This window comes from Cupressus sempervirens, chromosome 8 (genome assembly GCF_028749045.1).
Source record: "Cupressus sempervirens isolate cs-2001-9-10 chromosome 8, ASM2874904v1, whole genome shotgun sequence".
Lineage (NCBI taxonomy): Eukaryota > Viridiplantae > Streptophyta > Pinopsida > Cupressales > Cupressaceae > Cupressus > Cupressus sempervirens.
Window position 1 is genome coordinate 751555325 of NC_143125.1, and position 9247 is coordinate 751564571.

The 9247-nt window shown below is 33.0% G+C and overlaps 1 long non-coding RNA gene across 1 annotated transcript; it reads left to right on the forward strand.

Annotated features, from left to right (window-relative positions):
• Positions 1-1849: 1849 nt before the first annotated feature.
• On the forward strand, positions 1850-2783 carry LOC149544604 (uncharacterized). Its single transcript, XR_016355292.1, has 3 exons — positions 1850-1900; positions 1980-2067; positions 2709-2783. It is a non-coding gene; the product is annotated as an uncharacterized LOC149544604 (long non-coding RNA).
• The last annotated feature ends 6464 nt before the right edge of the window (positions 2784-9247 follow it).

Below are 9247 nucleotides of genomic sequence, written 5' to 3' on the forward strand. Positions count from 1 at the left end.
CTCTTCAAGTGAAACATTCTCTTGTTTATACCTTGCATGTGAGGGAGAGTTGTACCTCTTCATCAAGTTTTCCCCCTTTGCAATGTGTAATTTCCTTTTCCTAGTTTGCCTTATAGTTCACCCTAAATTCAAAAATCCAAATTAGATAATAAAAAAATTATAGTCAGAGATATAACTCTAACCTAAAAATAAGATGAAATAAGCTTGTCTTGGAACCTGCAATCAATTAGATAATAATAATATAATCATAATGTATGTAATACACCTGTTGTGAGATTTACACATCATTGCCACATTGCAAATGGAAACCACCCTCTTTTTGCTTTAGCAGTGGAGGTAGTTCTCTTAATTGGTCTTAGATGGTCTTGGTGGAAATTTCTAGGTCTCTAAGTTGAAAAGATGAGTTTGGGCAACTTTGGCCTACTAAGTAGTTGAGTTTGTCCAGGGTGTGAGGGTGTGACCAAGAGTTGGGCTAAACTAATCAAGTATATGGAATTGAAATCAAGGGATTTGTGATAAAATGAGTTAGAACCTTTCGAAAAATACTTGTTCCAATGAGTGATAAGTGTTCCATTTATTCTCATGAGAGATGGATTCATGTTGATACTCTAAACCTTATAGTAGATAAGCTTGATGATGATGGTTGTAAGGTTTAGGCTAAAATTTATTTTAAACTTCAATTTGGCATATGGTAGTTCTACTTATCTTAATCTTTATTTTAAGTGTTCAAGTGAAATATATAATTGGGTTTAGTGTTAGGGTTGAGATTTGATTTGGTGTATGGTTTATATGTAATAAGGATGTATATTAATTATTGGGAAAAAAAAATAAATAAAGATGTAAATGTAATCATTTGATAAGATAATAATTAATATTGTAAATTATTTAAAATATTATTGATATATAGTTAGCGAAGTTTCAATACAGTATTTATGGTTAAAGTTCATATTGGTTAAGTTGTAAGTGTAGAGTTCAACATGGTTCAACATTCAATTAGACTTGGTGGTGATATTAGGGTTCAATCTAGTTTATTGTTTCATTTGGTTTTCAAGTTTAATGTGGTTTAATGTTAGGTTCTTGATTTGGCAGCAAGAGCCTACAACACAACTTCAGCTATTTACCATTAAAAAAATTCTTGATTTGGCATGGGATCAAACTTCAAAATGTTTTTTTTTTGTTAGGGTTCAATTTTTATTTTATTGGGGTTAGGGTTGAGTTTCCTGCTTTTCCACCAGGTGCATCTCAACCTCTTCAGTTATATCTTGTTGCATGGGAGTTTCAAAAATTTCAAGTCTTTTTTCACTAGAATCAACCTCAATAGAGTCATTATGGTTATATGAATGGATTCTTTGCCTTAGAACACTAACATCTTCAAAATCCCATATGAAATCTATATGACCATTTCATTTCTTCAATATTCCCTATGGATGTCCCTATCTAACTATAGATATATCTTTTAATTGCATATAATAACTAATTTATGTGCTTTTTCATGACTATGTTTGACTCATATAATTGTGATCTCTTTAGCACTATGATTTCATTTAATATGTCTTGCTAAAGCTTGTAAATTTTGTTCCTTTTGCCACGTCATGTAATATGTCTTTCCTTGTAGCTTCTATGTTTTGAAATTGTTGTTAGGCTTTGTAGCTTGTATAATTTGATTGCTAGAGAGCTTCTACAGCTAAGCAAAAAGGCCATTGCACGAGTTATAGTCGTGCGCTTAGCCGGTATGAAAATTGTATATTATTTTTTTATCTAATGTATATTTTAACTAGACTTGTAGCTTATATGCTTTGAAATTGTTGTTAGGCCTTGTAGCTTGTATGATTTGATTGCTAGAGAGCTTCTACAACTAAGCAAGAAGGTTGTTGCATGAGTAATATAGCCACGCGCTCGGGTATAAAAATTGCATATTTTTTAATCTAATGTATATTTTAGCTAAAATTTTAGCTTATATGTTTTGAAATTGTTGTTAGGCCTTGTAGCTTGTATGATTTGATTGCTGGAGAGCTTCTACAGCTAAGCAAGAAGGTCGTTGCACGAGTTATATAGCTGCACACTCGGGTATGAAAATTGTATATTTTTTAATCTAATGTATATTTTAACTAGAATTTTAGCTTATATATTTTGAAATTGTTGTTAGGCATTGTAGCTTGTATGAGTTTATTTCTAGAGAGCTTCTATAGCTAAGCAAGAAGGCCGTTGCACGAGTTATATAGATGCGCGCTCGAGTATGAAAATTGTATATTTTTAAATCTAATGTATATTTTAACTAGACTTTTAGCTTATATGTTTTGAAATTTCTTTTAGTGGCTTAATGTTGTAAGGTCTCTTGAAATAAGACCTTCAGGCAGTTGGTCAAAGTTTTACAAATGATCTTATCTAGAAATTTGCCTAGAGCAATTGACTGAATGTTATAAAAGGTGATTGGATTAAATGTCTTAGGAATAAATTAAAAGAAAGTATTTTTTAAATATTAAAATATTTAGCTAGGTCTAAGAAGATTTGTGTACTTTTGATAGTTTTTCTTAGTTTGTGAAAGTTGTAGATCGAAGTTTTCATAGCCTGATTTTTGCTTTCTATGAAGAACAATCATGTTAGATAATATAAGTGAAGAACAAAATAGGGAGACAATTGCTAGATTATGGTCTAACTTGAAAAGAAAAGGTGATGGAAAATGTTATTGTCCTTGCAAAATTTGTAAGGGCTTAAACCGTAGAAGACTGCTAATCAAAATAGCTAAGAGACATTGTAGGGAGAATGGTCACATTGAATGGGGGCATGACTATCATCCACTGGTAAGTCGTTCATTATATCATTTTAACAATTTATATACATATGAAATCACTTGATGATGAGTTGGTGATCATGGTTTATTTATGTTAATCAATTTTATATAGGTTGATCTCCCCAGGGAAGTACATGATATGAACCACAACAATTCAAAGAATATGGTTTTCGAAGTGGAGGAACATGGAGGTGCAAATATCCAAGGTGAAGATAATGATCCCATGGAAGATGATAATCATGCGCCAGAAAACACAATTGAAGATAATGGTATAAATACATTGATGCATGACACATTTAGTCCAAGCGTATTTGATCATGATGATGATGATAGCCTCAATGTACCTCTACTTGAGAAGGCATACGAGCCCCTATACAAAGACTCCCAAACAACTCTTCTCTCTGTTGTATTGTTGTTGTTGAACTTGAAGGTTATGAATGGTTTATCCAACATAACAATGTAACGTATGTGAAGGTATGTCATATATGTCTTTATAGTTAACAAAGGGTGAATAATGTACCACTCATATTGTTTATATTAACAACTTATATTTTTTGCTGTAGATTGATAGGCGAGTTTCTGTTATCATCATCAAATATTCTACCTTGCTCATATTGAGAATTATCTGTTGTTATGAAAGATATTGGAATGGAGTATTGAGCAATACATGCTTGTCCCAATGATCATATTATATATTATAAAGAACATGAATTTGCAACACAATGCCCTGTATGTCATACGAGTAGATATCAAACAGATCAACTAACAAAAAAGGTGCCTCAAAAGGTTCTTCATTACATCCCCATTATTCCACGGATGTGACAGTTATTCAGGTGTAGTAGCTTGGCTCAATTTATGAATTATCATGCACGCAATAGAAGTAGAGATGACATTATTCAAATCCTTGTGGATGGTTCAGCATTTTTTCACATAGAAGAAAAGTGGAAACACTTCAAAGAAGAACCTCGTAATCTCAGGCTTTCATTGGCAGCAGACGGTGTCAATCCATTTGGAGAGATGAGATCTGTTTACTCGGTGTGGCCTATTTTTGTTATCAACAATAAAATTCCTCTGTGGATGTCAATAAAGAGGGAGCACATTATGTTGGCAATGATTGTTCCAGGTATCTTATCATTCAATAGTTATTAATTTACATGTACTTACAAATCTTGTAGTAAAACGGTCACAATAATTTTGTAATGTTACTGTTCATTCAAGTAGGTAAATATCAAGTTAAAGATATGAATGTATATATTGAGCCTCTTATCGATGAGTTGGTGGAGTTATGGAACAGTGTCACTATGTATGACGTGTCTAGACCAATAGGACAAAGACAATTTCAATTTCATGCAATACTTGCATGGACAATACATGATGACCCAGGGCTAACACATTTTTGTGTATGTTATAGTGAATTCAAGTTGCGCACGATAATTCCAATTATAAAAATCAACATATTTAATACTCCAATTATATCATTATTTTGTAGGTATTCAAACAAAGGGAAAATTTGCATCTCCAGTTTGTGGTCCAAAAATGAAATCTCGTCATTCAAAAAGTTTAGGAAAGCGGGTGTTTGATGAGTGTAGACACTTCCTCCACAGGAATCATAAGTATCGAAGTATGAAAAAATATATTTTTAATGGGAAAGAAGAGACTACATCAAAGCCACAAAGAATGACACCTTGCCTATGGAAGTTGGAATATAATAGAATTAATCGTTGAGGTAATGTCGTTCCACCTAATGGTTTATGTTTGTAATTTATATATTTCTATTGTGATTTTTGTTTACTAATTGTGTAATTGATGATCGTGAAGGTCGTCAAGGCAATATTGACAACCTTCCAAAGGGACTAAAAAGCTATCCCAGACAATTTATCAGGTTGCCCTACTACAAGCACTTAAAAATTGTGCATTTGTTTGATTCTATGCATATTGGAAAGAATATAACAAAGACTGTGGAAAATATTGGATGGAAGGCATGACAAAGAAAAAATTGTCAAAATTTGTAATGACATTCATGAATCCAATCATGCATTGAAGAATTTCATTCACTCAAATAGTAGTAGAGATCATATTAATATAAGTGCCCTTCCTTGGTTATTAACGGAGCAGCAAAGTGATGCCATAAAAGAAGCCATACGAAAAATTCAATTTCCCATAGGATTTTCTGCAAACATAAACAATCTCATATAAAAAAAAAGTGAATTTGGGCCAGGGCTCAAAATGCATGACTGGCATACTTTCATCAAGGTAAGTTATGTTCTTATGTATTTACAATATATTCATAAACTACGTGTATTGTTCATTATGTTATGTTAAAAAAAATGAAATGATTGGTTTATAATTACTGCAGTACGTGCTTCCTCTATCTCTCCCAGAGCCCTTCAACAATAACGTCAAATAAGTGATATACGATCTTGAAAAATACATGAGGTAAGCAGTAATATCTATTCAATTTTTTGTATATATTTATTATATTCATGATTTTTTTTTCTTGCTATGTAATCTATTGTATATTATTTTGTAAAGTCTCATATCTATATATTTTTTGTGACTTGAATCTCTTAATGTAGGTGGTTGTCATCTAAAGAAATCCATAAAGAAGATATAAACTATTGGAAGAGAAGAATTCCTCATTTACTGTGTGAAATACAAAAGTGTCTACCTCCAACTTTTTTCAATGCACAGGAACACTACCTCATACACCTAGTTGAGGCGATTGAATTGTGTGGACTTGTACACACTAGGTCAATGTGGATGGTTGAGAGGCACTTGAAATCTTTGAAAGCTTTGGTTCAACAAAGAGTACATCCTGAGGGTTCTATGGTAGAGGGATATATGGTATACTAGACTATGGTGTACATTACTGAATATCTTCCTAAGTTTGCATCAAATATCTGTGTAGATTGCATTTGGGATCTCGAGCCTTTTAAAAAATTAGAAGGGGAGTACTTGATGGGTAAAGGTACATTGAGGAAAGTGAGAGATAATAAATTATAAGATGTTATTGTAATAAATTATTTCTTAATTTTCAAAATAAATCGATTGTAAGTTGTCTATTTTTTTTGTACAGGTGCTCGAGAGTGGGATGTACTACATTTGTATATTGCAAACAATCTTGATTGGATGACGATATGGATTGAACGATGTCAACATTCTGGTTGGACATTAACATGGGAAGGTGTATCTTCATTGGTTAGAGAAGCTCAATCCTAATGGAGATTCCAATGTTACACAAAGGGAAATAGATTTAGCATGTGGTTTAAGAGATTTCTAGGTACGTACAAATTTGTTAATCACCCGTATGTTTATCAACTCATGATATAATAATTTTGACATGTTTCACATATTATTGCAGGTTAAACACCACAAGGCTATGTTCTGTAATGGTCAAAATTTTTGTGTCAAAGTGTTGGATGACACGAAGAAAACTTGTGATTCAGGAATAACTGTAGTCTTTCAAGTGACTAATATTTCATCTAGAAATGACTTACGTCCTCGAGAGTCTGAAAATCGATACTACAAAATTTTGGATGATATACTAGAGTGTGACTTTAGTTCCTTCAAATTAGTACTCTTCGTTGCCAAATGATACAGGCTACGACTTAATCCAAATGATCCTAATAGAACTGTTATTGAACATGATAATGGATTTACAATGGTTAATACAAGGTCATTTGAGCCAGTTGGTGAGCCAGTTGGGGATGAGCCCTATGTTCTTCCAAGCCAATGTGAGTAGGTATTTTACTCAAAGGTTCCACATAAATCAGGTTGGTCATTTTTTGTTAGACATGAACTAAGAGGAAGGCCAATAAAGTATAATGCGATAGAAGAAGAAGATATCGAAGAAGTAGAAGATGATGTAGATGCTGCTACTGATGATGATGATGAAGATGATGTTGATGTTGATGATGATGATGTTGGTGATGACGACGATGATGACGATGATGATGATGGTGAGGATGATGATGAGGAGGAGGATGATGATGATGACGACGAGGATGATGATGATGAAATTTAGAGGTATGCCATCAATCCTTAATCTATTTAATATTAATTTCTTGATAGAAATATATTTGTCTTATATGGTTACATAGTTTATTCATTATCTATTTAAAAGCTACAAGTTTCAACTAGAAATAGAATACTGCTAATCTAAATTAACTATTATTCTAAATTAATTAAATAAAACTATTTAAAACACATATTGATGCGTGAATGTATTGAGCCTTATTTTCTTTTAGGTTAAAAGCATTTGTAAGTGTTTAGTTTAGAAAAGGGAATTCATTAAATATCTATAAAAGGGAGTTGTACCTAGAATAAAATTCATAGGGAAAACATAATATAAGTGCTTAGCCCTTCACTATGCCTACTTCGCTAGTAGGCTTATAATGTGAGCTTGATTTAAGTGTTATATTGTGTACCTTTTAATGTTTTTAATTTTTATGTGATGCTTATGATGGATGTGATTATGATTATGATGTGATTATACTCATGATAATTTAATTACATTTGCAGGAAACTGAACCCCTTTCAGGAGCATCCTGCATAGTCTCATGGATCAACAGGTATAAGTCAATACTCCTTATAGACAGTCTATTTAATACACTTATCAATAGTAAGATTGATGTCTCTTCCTCGAGTGAGGGAAATATAGGAATATAAGAGGAAAGTGAGACATGCAGTTTATCTAGAATAGGGAGATTAACTAGAGGTCAAAGGACTAGAAGGAAATTCAATAAACACATGAATTTTTTCCTCGCTCAAGGGGGGTCATGTTCTTATGATGATGAGATGGAAGGTGACATCAAGGTGCCCTTGAGGTACCAACATCTACAAAAACATTGGGTACCTAAGGAACTTCCTCCAATAAACACTAATTTTTGTGTTAATAAGAGGATATATTGCATAGCAACATCATCATTACATGGTTTGGGCCTATTTTCTATGGACAACATAAAGTTGTCTTACAAAAAAGTTTCTGAATTGATGAAGTATGTTGGACCATGTTACGATTACAAAAGTTGGATGCATATTGTTCAATATAAAAAAAGTATGCATAGGTATGCCCTCTCAAAAAATTATATAAAATAGCAAGACAATAATCAAAGTAAAAGTGTGGCTATATACATTGATGGAAGGCCAAAAGAAATAGGGAATACTGTGGGTTTTATAAATAGTACACGACTTGGGTCAACTATAAAGCAACCCAATTGCATATTTGAGGCTCACGAGGGAAATTGTGTATTCATCTGTGCGATAAAATCAATACGTGTAGGGAAAGAGCTTCTTATTGATTACAATTTGAACCACATAGATACAAATGAGGCTACTATCATGGGAGTGGTACATACTATTAAACCAACTTCTAATCAATGATTCCAACATACCATTTAGTCAATAAATGTTTGGCTAACATTTTTATACTTGATCTTTGACACAGGGGCACAATATGGAGCAACCACCCAGAGGGGATGTTGGCGATGTTCCCGACTCATCTACACATGAGCACGTAAAACTCATTGTAATTGTGCAAACTAGACAGAAGCAAAATGTTATTTTTTTAATGTTGTTTTCTTCATTGTTTTGGAGTAATTTTGATAATAATAATACTATTATTGTCATAGAGGGCCAGTGGTCGAAGGGAGGGAAAGGAACCTGCACTCCCTCTGTAGTCCACCCCTGAGGAGGACCCATTTTATATTGATTTAGTAGAGACTGATGACCCGATCAGTTCGATTAAAAAGTTGCTAAAGAAAATTGGCAGAGAAATTATACGTTTGGAAACCATTAAGCCTACTACTCAGGAAATAAAAAATAGGGCATCTGAATTGTTGCACATCTCTGAAACCTTAAAAGTAAGTATTAATGAAATTTTTAATTATAACAAGAGTTCAATAATGGTTTTTATTTTATGCTCTTTTATGACATTAATTAAAATATGGATGCGTTGTCTTTACAAAGTTTTTTGCGTGATTTTGAGCCCCATTCCCATGATGAGGGTGCTACAGGTGGTTTAGGTAGATTGCATGTTCCATTCCCCACTTGTGTTTTCCATTGAATATAGATAGGAATTATCATAATCATTGACAATACATGCAATTAAGACTAAATTTATGCACGCGTTCTATATTTATGCATGCTCTAACAATTTTATTCTTCAGCTTCGGATCCTATGATGATGCCACCTCCATCTAGGACAACCACAAATCTCTTTCCGACTGCTGAGTCGACAACACGCAGCTTACAGGCATCGACTGTTGCACCATCTACTGGTACACAAATCCCTCTTTTTCTCTCTTTTGTCATGTGTTTAAGTGTTATGTGTTTACGATGTAGATTGTAATGACCCCCGTTTGGTAGTCACTCAATGTTTAAACTTTTTCACAATTTTTTTACAACTATTTATTTGATACCCCTTTGGTTTTTATAATTCATGTGAATGATTAACCA